The following is a 16,636-nucleotide window of genomic DNA, read 5'->3' on the forward strand; positions in this document are numbered from 1 at the left end:
CTGAGATATGGGAGCTATAAAAAAGACAAAATTAGGGCTGGAGAGATGGCTCAGCGGTTAAGAGCACTGACTGCCCTTGCAGAGGACCACAAACCGTCCCTAACTCCAGTTCCAGGCGAATCTGAAGCCCTCTTCTGACCTCCGCAGCATTGCATGACACAGGTGCACTCACATACATGTAGGCAATACATTCATACACATAAAATAAAAATAATAAAAAAGACAAAGTCACCTTAACAGTGAAAATACTGGATGAAAAATGCACTGAGGGAAATTAGCATATGAGACATGAACAAGTAAAAGATCGGCAACACTAAACATGTAACAAACTACTAAAATGAAATAAAAATAACTAGAATCAGAATGAAATGTGAGGGATGAAAAAAATATATAGGAATGACTGAAAATTTCTAAACTTAAAGTTAGTGAAGATACGTAAGGTCTGAACAACACGATCAACTGGACATGGTGGTGCACGTCTTTAATCCCAACATGTGGGATGCAGAAGCAGGCAGATCTCTGTGAGATTGAGGTCATCCTGGTCTAAATAGTTCTTGGACAGCCAGGGCTACACAGTGAGACCCTATTTCAATAAAAACAAAAGAAAAACATAACCAACTTCCAAGTTGATCTAAGTGAGGAGCATTCCACCAGCAACAACATCTTATACAGTCTTCACGTGTACATGAAACATTATCAGGATCACATTCTGAGCCGTAAACCAATTCCCCATAAATTTAAAATAATTCAAGTTATACAAAGTATGATTCTGATATGGTAGAATTAAAGTTCAATATCAGGAAAGGTTAAGTAATTTTCAAATATTTGGAAACTAAATATTCTATTAAAGTATAAAATAAAGATCAAAGAAGAAAAAAAGTGAAATGATGGTTAACAGAATGCAAGTGAAGATATTTGAAAGTTTGTGAGATGAGTCAAATACAAAACTCAGATGGAAAATTATTGTTTGTGGGAGTATGCATGTAAGTGCCCATATTTTTATGGATACTCATAAAGTGTGGAGGCCAGAGATCAAAGTTGGGTGTCTTGTATCACTCTCCACCTTAGTTTTGGGGACAGGGTCTCTCACTGAACCTCAAGCTCAACAATGGGCTAGACTGTCTGGCCAGCAGTCTCTGAAATCCACCTGTTTCTGCCCCCTCATGCTGTTACAGGTATGTGCCACTTAGACCCAGCTGTTTACATAGGTGCTAGGAATCTGAATGCAGGTCCTCACAAGCACTCTACCCACAGGACTAGTTCCTTAGCTCCAAAAATTATTTTTTTAAAAATATGAGGCACTACCTCACTAATTGTCCAGTTGTTCCAGTCGACTAGCTTGAAATCTTCCACCTTAACCTCCTGAGTGGCTGGAACGATACATAGCTATGTACACCATGCATGGAAAAAATTAGTTTTCACAAAAATACTTTAAACAGTAGATTAGAAAAGTGAGTTTACATCTTTAGAAACTAGAAAAAGCAAATGAAACCCAAGTACTAAAGCACTAGAAAAAATGCTAGTAAAGTGCAGAAATCTCTGAAATAGAAACAGGAAAACAATAGAGAAGATCACCAAAATAAAACTTACATCTTTGGAAAAAATAAAGAGAATAAAATTGACAAACATCTACCCATACTTCTCAAGAAGAAGACATAAATTACCAATTATCAGAAATAAGAGGGACAGGCTATAGTAGCATGATTAACAAAAAGATTAATGACAGATTTGGACACCTCAGAGCAGAGCAGACAAATTGCTTGAAAGACAAGCTAGGAAAGCTCAGGCATGAAGAAACCGATTCAAATAGCCTGATGGTGAAAGAAATGAAGTTTAAGGTTAAAAAAATAATTCTTCCCATACTACAACTCTCCAAGGCCAGACGGCTTAACCTGGCATATGCCAGCAAGCACTTAAGAAATTAGAGGAGTTTTACAGTCATTTTTATTTTCAGTGGAAAGGAAGGAATGTTTTGAAAATTGTGTAAGGCCGGCCTTGCCCTGATAACCAAACCACACAAAAGCATTGTAAGAAGACTTCAGACCACAACTCTCATAAAGGCAGAAACTGGAGTTAGGGACAGTTTGGAGTTAGGGGATATTAGTGTAAATTGCTATTAAAAATGTTATGATTAGTGGATATCAGTGCATTCTCGACTTTGGGCACCATTCTTTAAGAGATCTATTCTTTGCCATTGTTTTTTCTTGACAACTTTAGCAAAAATCAACTGACCATAAATGTAAGAGTTTCTTTCTTAGATATCAATTATATTTAATTAATCTACATACTTAGCATATGGCAGTACCAGAGTGTCTTTGTGTCTGTGTGTGTCTGTGTGTGTCTGTGTTTGTGTGAAGGCCAGAGATGAACTTTAGGTGTTGTTCCTCAGGAGCCATCCTACCCTTTCTTCTGAAACAAAGTCTCAAGGATTTTTGGAACCTGGGGCTTGCTGATTAAGCTAAACTGACTGGCCAGCAAGCACCAGAAATCCACCTGTCTACATCTCCCCAACCCTGGAACAAGTGCACACCACCAGATCTTTATACGGGTGCTGAGAGTCAAACTCAAGTCCTCATGCTTGTGCTCATGTGGCAAACACTTACCAACAGAGCCCCTCTCCAGCCCTCAGAGTGTTTTTATTGCCAAAGATACACAATACTTCAAGTTGGGAAGTGTAACTCGTCTAACTTTGCCCCCCCCACACACATTATTTTGGCAATTCTGAGTTCTTTGCTTTACTGTATGCATTTGGGTGGGGGGAGAGATGCTTTATCAATTTCTGCAAAAAGCACAGCCACAATTTTGACAAGAGACCACATTGAAGCTATGGGTTTGTTTAAGAAATTCTGCCATCACAGCAATACTGTCTTCTAATTCATGAACATATGATATCTTTCCATTTAGGTTTTTTAATCTTTCAATATTTTAGTTTCCATTGTACATGTGTCTTATACTTATTTTTAGTATTTTATCATCTGACATAATTGTGAATGGAATTTTTAGTTTCATTTTCAGACTGTTCACTGTCAGTGTTGAGAAATAAAATCGGTTTCAATATAGCAACCTTGTATCTGCAACATTAGTGAGCTCATTTCTTGGCACTTGCAGTTTCCCTAGGATTGTATATAAACATTCATTGCTGATGTCAGTTTTACTTCTTCCTTTACAACTTGGATTTTTAAATCAAGGTCTCCCTGTCGCCCCAGCTGGCCTGGAGCTTGCTATGTAAACCAGGCTGGGCTTGCTCTCACAGAGCCTGTGTTTGGCTCCCAAGTGTTGGGACTAAAGGCATATGCCACCATGCCTGGCTACTCACCATATCTTACAAGTTGCTTCAGATTCTCTATTTCTTTTCTTCAGTCATCTTTTTAAAAAAATATTATTTTTATTTAATGTGTATGAGTGTATTGCTTGCATGTGTTAAGTGCACTGGTGTCTTGCAATGCCTGCGGAGATCAGAAGGTGTCAGAACCACTGCCATGTGGGTGCTGAGAATTGAGCCCAGGTCCTTTGCAAGAGCAGTGCTCTTAGCCGCTGAGCCATCTCTCCAGCCCCTTGAGTCAGTTTTAACAGTCTGCCCATGCTCTTCTTTTCATCTAGGTTCCCTAATTTGAGATACACGTTTCCATAATAATCTCTTACTTTTTAAAAAGTTTCTGTAAGGTTGGTAGACATACTCCTACTTTCACTCCTGATTTTAGTAATTTGAGGTATCTCTCTTTTTATCTGGTTGTTTATTTTCCCATGAGAGAGAGAAAGATACTTGTACTACTTGAAATATATATTTGTGTCCCTATTTCATGTTAACCTTTTAACATGGTGTGTGTGTGTGTGTGTGAGAGAGAGAGAGAGAGAGAGAGAGAGAGAGATACAGAAGCCAGAAGAGGGCTTCAGGTGTTTTCCTCTTTCAGTGTCCACCTTATTCACTTGTGACGGTGTTTCTCACTGATTCTGAAGCTAGCTATTTTGATGAGGTTGGTCTATGAGCTCCTTGGATCTACCTGTCCCTGCGCCACGCCCCACCCCACCAGTTACAGGCACACATGACCGTGAGTGCTGGGGATTCTAATTTAAGTCCTCAAGTTTGCATAGCAAGAGCTCTTACCCACTGAGCCATCTCCCTTTGTTTGTTTTAAAAGGATATGTAACTTGATTTTCTCTACTGCCTTTCTATTCTGTATATGATTTATTTTGACACATCTAATCATTTCCTGTTGCTTGCTTTGGGTTTATTTTTCTCTTTTTCTAGTTTCTTATGGTAGAAGGTTATGCTATTGGTTTGAGGGCCTCTTTTTAATGCAGGCATTTAAAGATAAGAATTTATATCTAAGCACTGCTTTAGCTGCACCCCATAGGTTTTAGTATGCTGTAGTTCTCTTTCATCTATCTCAGTATTTTCTAGTTGAAATTCCCTGCTGATTTCTTCTTTGACTAACTGGTTATTTAGGAATTTGTTGCTTAATTTCTACAGACTTGCAAACTTCTCTGTGCTATGTATCACTGTGTAACTTCACTCCCTACTTGATCCCTTTTCTGGTGCTATAACAAAATACCCAAGGCAGGGGAACCAAGGCTGCAGTGGTGGAAAGAGCCTCATGACATGGCAGAAGGTCAGAGGGCAAGTAGGCACATGTGAAAGAGACAAACAAGGGGCCACCCTGCTTTGTAATGATCCACTCTAGGAGCAACGAATTCAGTCTTGAGAGAGCAAGAACTCGTATGTGCTTCTCTCCATATGTGTTTCCCAGTATGGGTTTTCATGGTTAAGACTTAACTATTCACACATCATTGCATGCTCCTTCACATCCATGACAAAGACTCCTTCCAGAGCTGCCATTTTATAACCAGCAAACAACTGCACCTCCCATGTTTTCTTTTAAGTGTTATTTAGAATCATTTTCTTCGGGTAAGGTGGAAGAGGAGGCACAGCTTGGTTATTAAGTAGGCCTATTCATCTGTTTCAGAATCCAGACTGGAACCTTGTTTGCTTCAAGGTAAACCCTTTTCTTTAAAACAAAAAACAAAACCAAAAACAAAAACCTACTGTCTAGTTTGTTTTTAAAACTCCAAAAAAACCACTTAGTCATTGTTTTTTGTAGGGGGAAGAAATCCTACAGTACGTCTAAGAAGTATTCCTTATAAACAATTCATTTAAATCTCTACTCTGAAGACAATAAAAAACTGAATCTTCTAAGGAAACTATTATGCTGAACATGAATTCAAATCTTGATCCTAACAACCCCTTGTAAATTAAGGAGCCTTAATTAACTAAATACTACATATGCTTATCAAGGTTTTCCAAATAGGAATGCCTACCTTTGAAGTTTAGAGGGGCAAGTGATTCTCTTGGCTCAAAGACTGATGGGAACGGAAACACCACAATCTATGCCGTGAATGTGGAACAACAGGTTTGTGTGCTGGTGTTGCTATTTTGTGCTTTGTTTTGCCATTGAGATTTTCTTTTTCATTATTTTTAACTGATGGTAAAGCCATAAACCATACATTTCGGTGTGGTGCATTTTCTCCTTTCCATTGTCCATGGCATTATTAAATGGTTCACCCTAAGCCACTCTAATCCAACTCAGAAAAATTGATCAGAAAAAGATGGAGATGGAACCTGTCTTGCTCCCAGCCCTTTGAGTAGCAGTGAAATACTTTCTAAAGGCTGAGGATTTCAGTTATGAAATCACACTTGCATCACTTTCTGCTGCTTGGTGGGAGCAGCACTGGCTTCGGTTGCCTGAAGATTTAACCCAAGGTACCTGGGTTCAAATCTCTCTTCTGCCACTTACTTAAACTGATTTAGTGGAGTGCTTTCACTGCACTGTGCCCCATTTCACTCAAATCTAAAATGGAGATGGTTATTGAAACTCTTAAGTGGGTTAAGGCACACACAGCAAGCATTCAATAATAAGGCAAATCATCAGAAAAAAAAAAAGGCCTTTTTTATTCCCCAGGCTATTTCTAAATAACTTATTGCTAAGATTACATGAAATATATTTCTTTTCAGCTTTACTGGGTCTTCATTCATTCATTCATTCAAAAAAACTTTTACAGGTCTGGTGGTGCATGCCTATAATCCCAGCACTGGGGAGATGAAGGCAGGAAGATTAGGAGTTCAAGGTCATCATTGACTACACAAGTTCAAAACAAAGCAAAACACCTTTATAAGCATGTGGCTTGCTTATCTTTAGCATTAATGACCTGGTAACTCCTAGTTCAGTTAGAAAATAGATACAGGCATAGTTAAGTGAAAGCCCTGGGGGCACAGAAGATGATGAAGGAAAGGTCTGCTGCATTGAGCCAAGTCTCAGAGCAGAAAATCTGAGGTGGATCTTGAAGCAGTTAAAACCTTCACCATTCACACAAAAAGGCTTGAGGTCAAGTACTAGGTTGGGCAACTGTGATGGGTGACAAAGCTGTCTGGCTGCCTCAGGCTAAGTATCAGCCACTGCTGACTAATCAGCAGTCAGCTTTAGGAAAATTCCTGTGGCCACTGCCCACTTCCATCAACTAGGTTTCACCTTCTAGTCTCTGTCACTCCCAAGTCATGGGGTGGAGAACCTGGTATGTGGCAGCCAGCTGCACCAGGTGGTCCAGGGAGGGTAGAGTGACAGGCTCACACCTGGGTGTTTGGGGATAGAGTCAGAGAGTGATAAAAATCTAACTGGGACTGAATGCTGGGGGCAAGGAGCAGCTTACACCAGAAACTTGCAGGGCATTTTAGATTTGTTCGCCCACTGGGTAAAGATGCTGGATGGACAGGCCCACCCTACCCCCCTTGCCAGGCAGTTGTTTTCCCTTACCCCTCAAGATCCTCTGCCAAATTAGAGCTCCCCCGATACTTCACATAGGCCCTCTTATCATGAGTCCTAGCCTTGGGTATCTAAGTTAGCTCATACTGTTCTACAAAAAGGCTTTTCTCCTCGTGCTGGGCTTGGTGGTGCATGCTCCTAATCCCAGCAGAGGAGAGGCAGAGACAGGTAGATCTCTAGTTCAAGGCTAGCTGGGGCTACTGGGAGACCCTGTATCAAAAAACCAAATACTGCCGGGCGTGGTGGCGCATGCCTTTTATCCCAGCACTCAGGAGGCAGAGACAGGCGGATCCTCTGTGAGTTCAAGGCCAGCCTGGTCTACAGAGTTCCAGGCAGCTGTAGCTACAGGGAGACCCTGTCCCAAAAAGACCAAAAAAAAACAAATACTAACCAAACAAAAATGGCTTTTGGCCTCCCTCTTTCCTTTAAAAGGGGTTCTAAGAGACCCAAAGTTACTGTGTGCAAACCCCTGCAGCTAAAAAATCTCTATATTAGTGTTGAACCGTGGGCAAGATGTCAGGCATGGATACTGGGAACCTGCCCAAGCATTTATCACAGAGGACATCTAAGTTCTTCTACTTCTGCCTCAGCCTCGAGATGCCTCCATACACTGTGACTGTATGTTTAAGATCAACTGTGAGTGAAGAGACTCTCCTATTGCAGAGAGGCAATATCTGTGATGCAGCATGGGCAGACATGCTCCAGACTGCACTTGTATGGGTGACCAAGGCCTCTGCACCTGTGATCCTGTCTGGAGTAGCTGAGGTCCAACCCAGGATTCTGATTCAAATCACCTATGCTTTTCCAGGTCTGCCACCACTGGCCTCTTCCCCCCTTCATCAGTATTTACATCTACTTTGCTATTTGTTAATTTTTAATAGTCATGTTTGAGCTTGTATAGGCTTTTTTATGTATGTGTGTTTTGGTGTGTGTGGTGTATACAAATGCATGTGCAGGTGCATGAGTGTGTAGAGACCAGAGGAGGATGGTGGGCATCCTGTTCTATCCTTCTCTACCTCACTTATTTTTGACAGGGTCTCTCACTCCACCTGGAGCTAGACTGGTGTCTAGAAAGCCTCTGTGTCTCTGCTGTCTCTGTCCCCCACAGTGCTGGGGTTACAGGTATGTGCATGACCACCCACAACTTTTTACATAGGTTCTTCAAACTCAGGATTCGAACTCAGGTCTTCATGCTTACACAGCAAGCACTCTTACCTACTAAGCCATCTCTCCAACCCCTGTATAGGCCTTTTAAACTAGCCTGGCACAATTTCAGTTTTCAGAACTCTACAAAATGTAAAATAAAATCATGTTCTATGTATAATGCATTGTATTTTACATAGATTAAAGTTTATCATATATTCTTTCTACTACTTATATTTATTTATATTTGTAAACTTTAGAGAGGTTTGTTAAACACATCTACTATGATAATGGTTTTAGTTTTTTTTTTCTTTAGGATTTATTTTACTTTAAATTGTGTGTGTGTGTGTGTGTGTGTGTGTGTGTGTGTGTGTGTACAAACACATGAGTGCAAATATCCAGTGAGGCCAGCAGAGGGTGTCAGGTCCCCCAGAGCTTGAGTTGCAGTCAGTTGTGAGCTCCTTCATATGGGTGCATCTTTACCACTGAGCCATCTGTCCAGCCCTGATAATGATTTTTAAAATACACTTAGTGTACATGTATGTATGTACACATGCCATGATAGGTGGGTGGAGATCAGTTCTCTCCTCCTACCATGTGGGTCTCAGGGATTGAACTCATGCTGGCAGGCTTGGCAACAAGTGCCATAAACCACTGAACCCTCACTCCAACCCTGATAATGGTTTTGTTGAGTGCTATACTTTATATGTGGTGCTTAGTTTGGGGTTCCTTGAAGCTGACACGCAGTGGTAGATGAATGCTACACTTCTGTGGTATGCATCGCATACTTTGCATTAATAATAGGTATTCTTTTTCTCATGTGTATCGCCTTGCCTTATCCTTTTCTTCATTTGATTCTGACATGAACATACTTGCTCTTCTGTTCCCTGACCCTCCTGTGAGGTACCGACTCATCACTTTCTTCTCCACATTTTTAAGTGTGCCTTTTATTTTATTTTTTTTAATATTTTATTATTTTTATTTTATGTGTGTGAGTGTATCGCCTCCATGTACACAAGTACACTCATGTCATGCAATGCCCATGGAGGACAGAAAAGGGCGTCTGATCCCCCGAAACTGGAGTTACAATTGTTAGCCATCATGTCAGTGCTGGGAATTGAACCCAGGTCCTCTGCAAGAGTAGCCAGTGCTCTTAACCACTGAGCCATCTCTCCAGTCCCTACATGTGCCTTTTATATGAATAAGTGTTTGGGGGCTGGAGAGATGGTTCAATGGTTAAGGGTGTATACTGCTTTTGTACATGACCTGAGTTCAATTCCCAGCACTCATACTCAAAACTCACAGTTCACAACTGCCTGTAACTCCAACTCCAGGGCATCTGATGCCTCTGGCCTTTGCAGGTAACCGCTGTCTTGTGCTCTGTGGGCTGTACCTTCCAATGGCAGTCCATATAAAAGAACATGGCAGAAGGGAACTTTTTGCCTGCCTGCCTGCTCTCTCACTGGCAAGTTTATCTATCCTGTTGCTGTGGCATACATTTGCCGATATTAGAACGAATTTCTTCAGATTCCAACATCGACTGAATGCCCGCCACTCTCTATGGATCATCCAGGCCTTCAGCGCCAGCCTGGGACTGGTGAGACATCCAGCCTCATGAACTGAGCCACTGCCAGATTCTCAGTCTCTCCAGTGTGGTGCAGTCATTGTTGGGCTATTTGGACTCCATCCTGTTAGCCAATGTAATAAATCCCCTTTACTATATCTATATATCCATATTATCAGTTCTGTTCCTTTAGAGAGCCCTAAGGCATATATACATTCACACACATACACATAAAATAAAAACATCATTAAAAAAGAATGACAGTTTGTTTCTGTGCTTTAACTCAGGGTAACCTCACCTTTTCACACTGTGGCTTTTTTATCTTAAATTAAGCTCATTATACCCCCTTCTCTTTTTATGACTCTCTTTGACTTCTTTGTTTTATCCTTCCTCTAATAAAATAAAAACTTTTGCCTGTTGTTCTACTGTGGTTACCTTCTAAAATCCTTACTATATTTTTAATGCTTAAGGCATCAAGAATTGACATTTCTTTCTTATCATGAATTTAATAATCTCTCTACTCAGACATGTTAAAATCTTAGTAAAAATAACTTTAGTTTTGCATCATTCCTCCTATTTCTGGATTTCCACTCTTTTAGGCAACTTTTTGCAATTCTAACAAAATACTTGAAACAACCTAAAGAGGGATTTGTTTTGGCTTGTGGTTTCAGGGGTCTCTCTGACTTTATGGTTGCTTGGCCCCATTACTCTGAGCCTGCCACTGAACATCATGGCACAAGTGTACATTGGAGGCAAACCTGCTCTACTAATGGTGACTGGGAAGCAGGGAGGGAGAAAGGAAGGGGCCAGGGACAAGACACAGTCCCCAAAGGCATGCGCCTAAAGTCCCATTCCCCTCAACTAGATTGTACCTTCTGGGGCCTCCAGAAGGACTCAGGATGGGGTCTGAGAAGGGCTGTGTCCAGCGATTAATTATGAACCACAGGAGGGACATAACCATAGGTTCTGCTCACCTAGATGGCTCATTCTTATCCCTGGCAGCACCTTATAACCCCCTCAAGAGTTAGACCGATCCCTATGTCACTACCAGGCCCCTTTCCTTTCATGGCTGTCTAACTGATCAGAACCAGCTTTCTTGATGATTTTGATGTGCAACCTGGTAGGGACCCATGGAAACAGACCCTACTTAGGATGCTCTGCAGCTCAGCTCAGCATCTTCCCTCTTTAAAATCTCCTTGTTAGAAAATAATGACAATGCTATCTCAGAACCAATAACATGGCATTAACTTTTCATTTTGATAATCCTTAAAGTAGAAAAGGGAGACAAGTTAATGAATTTGGCAAACATTTTTCAAGCTGTGGCTGTCAGCGACAGTACCTCACCTGGGACAGAGGGAGAAGAGACTGGAGCCCTCTGGTTAAGCCATTCAGTGGCAGAGGAGGAGGTTGGCAGGACAGTGATATGGGCTCCACCTTGTGGACACATGATTAAGCACAGGATTGCAGGGGAACAGGGTGGAGTGTCAGGAAAGATTTCCCAGAGAAAGCAATTACTGCTTCACTGATGAGTATTGCAAGAAGACTAGAAAATTGGCCAGCAAACATGGGAAGGCAGGGTGACGCTCTATACTTGGAAAGGAAGTAGTGTATGCCATTCTCGATACCCTCAGAGCAATGCTGGCTGGCTGACCCTGGCAGTAGGTCTTAGTTGAGGAATCTGAATGAGGGGCTGAAGTACAGTGTCTGGGGTTGGGTGGTTTTGGCCGTTCAGGGAGCACAGCTCAGAACAATGGCTAAGTTTAGCTCAGAAGCCAGGGTGGAGAGAGAGAAATGTGGTAGCCACAGCAACCAATCCGCATGCCAAGGAAAACTGACATCCATGCCAGCCCCTGGTTTAACCAGGCAGAGCATCAACCCTTAATCCTAATTATTTAGACAAATGAATGATCTACCTTTTTAATTGATTCAAGACATAAGTTTTATCTGCAATTGTTCTCAGGAAAGTCTTAAGAGTTGAATAAAGACATTTCTCCCCATGACTCAACCTAGAAAGAATGAGATTTCTTTAAACCCCTTCCCTGAATGTTATGAATACTTCATATAATGAATGTATGCCTGCATGTTCCATGTGGACAGCTGCAGGGGCAGCTGCCATGCACTGCACCTTGACACCTTGCAGGACTAAATACCACAAAGGGCCTGTGCTTTTGCCAGCGTGAATGCTTTAGTTCGTTTAGTTTCTCAGCTGGGAAATTTTTTAAATGAGCACACATCTACTCCTAAACAACTCTTTAATGATCTTCTATGGCTCTTTTCTTCTCTTATTGATCACTCTCTTCTTGGGGTATTTAATCTAAAGCCAGGGCCCACATTTATTTCAACATGCCAGCCTGCATGCTGAACAAGTCACAGAATGAAAAGGAGCACAGACCCACCATCCAGCAGAGAAACCAAGTCAGTGGGTCCAAAGTGGAGTTTTCCAGCTCTGAAGTTATCAAATTTGGAGTGAACTGAATTGGGCAGATGTGGGTGCAGAGCCCAACAACAGCAGGAACAAATGCTCTCATCCGACCTCGCCACCACCTGAAGGGTAGGTGGTGTGACCTCATCAGTAGGTCAGGAAACAGACTGTGTTCTGGCTTAGATCTTCACTGACACAACCTGGTGATGCTCAACTGGGGCTTAGAGGTCAGTGACCCACCTATCTACTGCTGTCTGCATTGATCTGACTGCTGTAATCATCAAACCATAACCTGATTCATCTAAAGAAATCAGTTGACCTCAAAGTCACCCTCATCTCATTTCTTGGTTAAGACATACAGTGTTCTTCACTGCTCTGCTAGGTGCTCATATGTTATGTCTTATTTAATGAAGAATTTCATTTTCTGTCCTCTGCAGATAAAGAAAACAGAGGCTCAGAGATCAAAGTCTAGGTCCCATGGCTGGAAGTGGAGGTCTGGGATTTAAAGCAAAGCAAGAGGCCCATCTCTGTAGACACATGGACCCTAGCCCTTACTCAATCACTGTACAAGTTACTGAGCACATCTAGGCCTTGGGTTTGTATATTTAAATGAGGGTGATGAACCTAAACATCACTCTCAAAATCTAAGTGAATTAAGTGAAAAAACACAAAGAGTGCCTATGAATGCCTAGAAATGCTCTGCAAATAATATATCTATCATTATTGAGTTGGCTGGATTTCTTACACATAAGGAAAATCTTTAGGTTTTCAAAATTCTTGGTTCTGAATGAACAGTTAATTTTATTGATACCTTGAGGGAAATTCTACTATATAAACACAGAGCATCTAGAATTGAAGTAGGATGGGCCCTGGAACATCTCTCCTCCCTCAGTCCTGTGGATCCTCCCAGTCCACCACTTTCTTGCCCTGCTCCCTCATCAGCTGCACTCCAGGAAGTTTCCTGACTGCCAGCACCTAGATTCACAGAGCTCCTTACCCACCCACTCACTTCCACTCCACATAGCCATGGCTGCAGTTCATGTGCTGACCAGGCAGCTGAGATACCTAGTGTGTGTCTCTAGAAAGCTCCTCATTCTGCAAATGAGTAAGAAATGAGCCTCAGGCTGCCTATCACCACAGCACTTTGCCACCATCTTTGTGCTTCTGTAAATTCTCAGATTCCTCCCCTCATTCTGGGGTTCAGACAACTGAGGGTCTCTCCTAGAAACCCACACACAGCTCCAGTGGCAAGCTGCACTGCACCAACCTAAGGACAGAGTCCCAAACTGGCCTCTAGACCCTGCACTGGTAGGCACCACAAGACACATAAGGCCACTCTGAGAACATGCAGTAACATTATCTTCCTCATTGAGAGCACTGGTGTATGGGAAACAGCATGCTTAGCCAACAAATGGCCCCCAAGAAACAAGGACAACATTCCATTTTCTTGCAGCATTTCTACTCATGAAACAAAGCAAATGTCATGGTGTTGACGCTGCTTATTTGGCTTTGGGGACAATCTGATCCAGGCTGCCTCTCAGTGTGTCAGAGTATTAGCTACCAAAAAAGGGTTGGCCAGATAAAGTAACCCAAGGGGAATTCCCTGCCGAAAAAGATCAAGACAAAACAGCCCTGTATAAATGTGATTTCCATGTCCCTGTAGAGAGCCACCCACAGGAGGGGAGCTCCAGTAAACTGCCTAGAGCTACCCCTTGGCCTCAGTCCTTTCCACATTTATGGTCATCATTTGTAATAGCTTCATGAAAGGCAACCTGGCAGGTTACCCTCTGAAATAGGATAATAGCCCCTCTGGAGCTTGGGCTGTTGCACACACGTGACTGGGCATAGAGTGGTCACAGTTCTGCCAACACAGAGGCTGCATTCCAGTCACAGTAAGGAGCTAGGAGTCAGACACCCCCCTTTTTCCCCACTGGAGGGGACCTTTTATTGAAATTTCTGAATCTTCCATTGATGGGCTCCTGTGGTAAAACTGATCAGCTTCCCTGTCTTTGTCCAGATTATCCAATCCCCTGTGATAGCCCAAACTACCTGTTCTCCGGGAGCAATGGAACCCACCGGAATTTCAAACATATAAGAGCACTGTGCTGGATAGCTTTAGTGTCAACTTGACACACCTGGTTTGAGGGAGCCTCAACTGGGGAATTGCCTTCATTGGACTGGCCTATGGCCATGGCCGTGGGGCACCTTCTTGATTGTTGAGTGATGTGGGAGGGCCCAGCCCACTGTGGGTGGTGCCACCCTGGGCAGGTGGGCCTGTGTTGCATAAGAAAGCAGGCTGAGCAGGGGCCAGGGGAGCAAGCCAGTAAGTAGCCTTCCTCCATGGCCTGTGCTCCAGCTCCTGCCTCCGGGTTCCTGCCCTGATCCTACTTTGGGCTCCCTGATGAATGATGACCTGGGAGATGTAAACTAAATAAACCCTTTTCTCCCCAAGTTGGTATTGGTCAGATTGTTTTGTCACAGCAATGAAGAAACAAATTAGGAACAAGCACTAACCTTCTGGGTAGATTCCACATGGGCTCTAGTTCCCCTCCCTACCCTATCGAGTCTGTCTCTTTGTAAGTTTTGAATATCTCCCTCTCTCCCTGTTCACCCCCACCCCTGTGTGTGTGTTTTCATTTCCAATAAAATTTGGCTGAGTGCTGAGACCTTGCTTTTTTTCTACCTTTTTATTCTTTAAATCTGCAGAGAAAAAAAGTTGTTCCAGCAACCCTAGCCAACAGCACCCTGACCACATCAATGGGTAAGGGATGAAGTGAGCTCCAATGACAGTCATTGGGATGTACAAGTACAGGAGCTTAGCAGTATGGCAGATTATGGAGGAGACTGGGCTACCTTCATCTAGAGTGTCAGTGAAGGCTTCCCTGGGAAGATATCCTGTATGCCAAGACCAGATGGATGAGCAGGGTGGAACTGAGGAAAGTCTTCCAGGTACCAGCCATTTGTGCAGCTTTGATGTGAAAGTCAGGCTATAGAAGCGGGACTCAAAGAAAGAGCATCAGATCCAGCAGGGGGCAAAGCTGGTACAACTAAAATTATTCTCCCTGGAAGGGACTAAGCAATCAATACCTACCCCTTCCTTCTAAAGTCCCAAAGACAAATCAAAGTTCCATTCCACCAAAGTTAATGCTGGGGAACCAATGAGTTTACTAGACTGACTTACAGAGCATTTATGAGGGCTCATGGGCAGGAATATAGATGACCTTAAAGCAGCTGTGCTGGGTGGTCTGCACCCAGCAGAGATAACAGATCCTCCATGACTGTGTAGATGGAGCCACCTTCCCCTAGTCTTCCCTAGCCTTATAGTCTAACTACCCCCCAAGACCCTGAGGCCATGCACAATTAGGACAAAATAACATACAAATAGCTGGGAGGAGTGGCTTGATACTCAGGGAGGGTCCAATGACCCTCCCATTTCCCCCCTTCTCTGAGAGAGTATCAACAGTCCAAAGGCCCAATCATAACATACACAGGTAGGTACAACCAATCTTGTGAAGATGGTAGCACCTTGGCTCAGGAGATAGTGCATGACAACAACTGGCAGGGAAGGAGGCAGCAGGCAGGTGGGACTCTGCCAGTGAAGGTGAAGGGGAGTAGTTGGCCCCAAATCATGTTGACCTCTGAACAGCTGTGAGCAAAGGGCCACCAAGAATCCAATTTGCTAAAACTTCAAGCACTATATTGAACAGGAATGAAGAAAATAAGCATCCTTGTCTTGTTCTTGTTTTTAATGGAAATGCTTTGAGGTTTTCTCCACTTAGTGTGATGGGGCTTGTATATTACCTTTATCATGTTGAGATATGCTGCCTGTATTCCTAGATTCTCCATGACTTTTATCATGAAAGGATGCTGGATTTGTCAGAGACCTTTTCTGCATCTAATGAGATACTCATGTAGTTTCTATCCTTGAGTTTATGTGCTAGATTACATTTATGGATTTAGGTATGTTGAACCACCCCTGTGTCTCGGGGATGAGGCCAACTTGATCAGGGAGGATGATTTTTTAATCTTTCTTTTTAAAATGTTATTTTTATTTTATGTGTATGAGTGTATTGCCTGCATGTATGTGTCATACAATTCCTGCAGAGGTCAGAAGAGGGCATCAGCTCACCCAGAACTGGAGTAACAGATGGTTGTGAGCCACCATGTGGGTGCTGGGACCCAAACCCAGGTCCTCTGCAAGAGCTCTTAACTCTTGAGCCATCTCTCCAGCCCAGAAGATGACTTTTTGATGTACACTTGAATTTAGTTCACAAGTGTATATAATTTGAATTCAGTTTGTCTGGTTTTGATATCAAAGTAATACTGACTGTTAAAAGAATTTGGAAGTTCTTTTCTATTTTATGAGATAATTTGAGGAGTATTGGTATTAGTTCTTCGAAGGATTAGAATTCTGTGCTGAATACATTTGTTCCTGGATTTTTAAAAAAATAATTTGAGAATTTCATACATGCATATAAGGTGTTTTGATCAAATCCATGCCCACTCTCACCCCTCCAACTCCTCCCCATCACTTTTTTTCTGATAACTTCATGTACTATTTCTTCTTTAATTTTTTTAAATGGGGTTTTTAGCTACTCTAACATTCCCCCTTCTGAAGAGATAACTCTAAAATCTTTTAAGGATTAGATAAAAGCTCCCAAATATTTTCAACATTTTTGGCCTTTGGCCTTT

General features: G+C 42.4%; 1 protein-coding gene across 1 annotated transcript in view; it reads right to left on the reverse strand.

Annotated features, from left to right (window-relative positions):
* Nucleotides 1-16,636, reverse strand: part of B3gat2 (beta-1,3-glucuronyltransferase 2) — a 95,074-nt gene that overhangs the window by 4,971 nt on the left and 73,467 nt on the right. The window lies entirely within an intron of this gene.

The sequence above is a fragment of the Nannospalax galili genome, unplaced genomic scaffold (assembly GCF_000622305.1).
Source record: "Nannospalax galili isolate Female #2095 unplaced genomic scaffold, S.galili_v1.0 scaffold206, whole genome shotgun sequence".
Classification (NCBI taxonomy): domain Eukaryota; kingdom Metazoa; phylum Chordata; class Mammalia; order Rodentia; family Spalacidae; genus Nannospalax; species Nannospalax galili.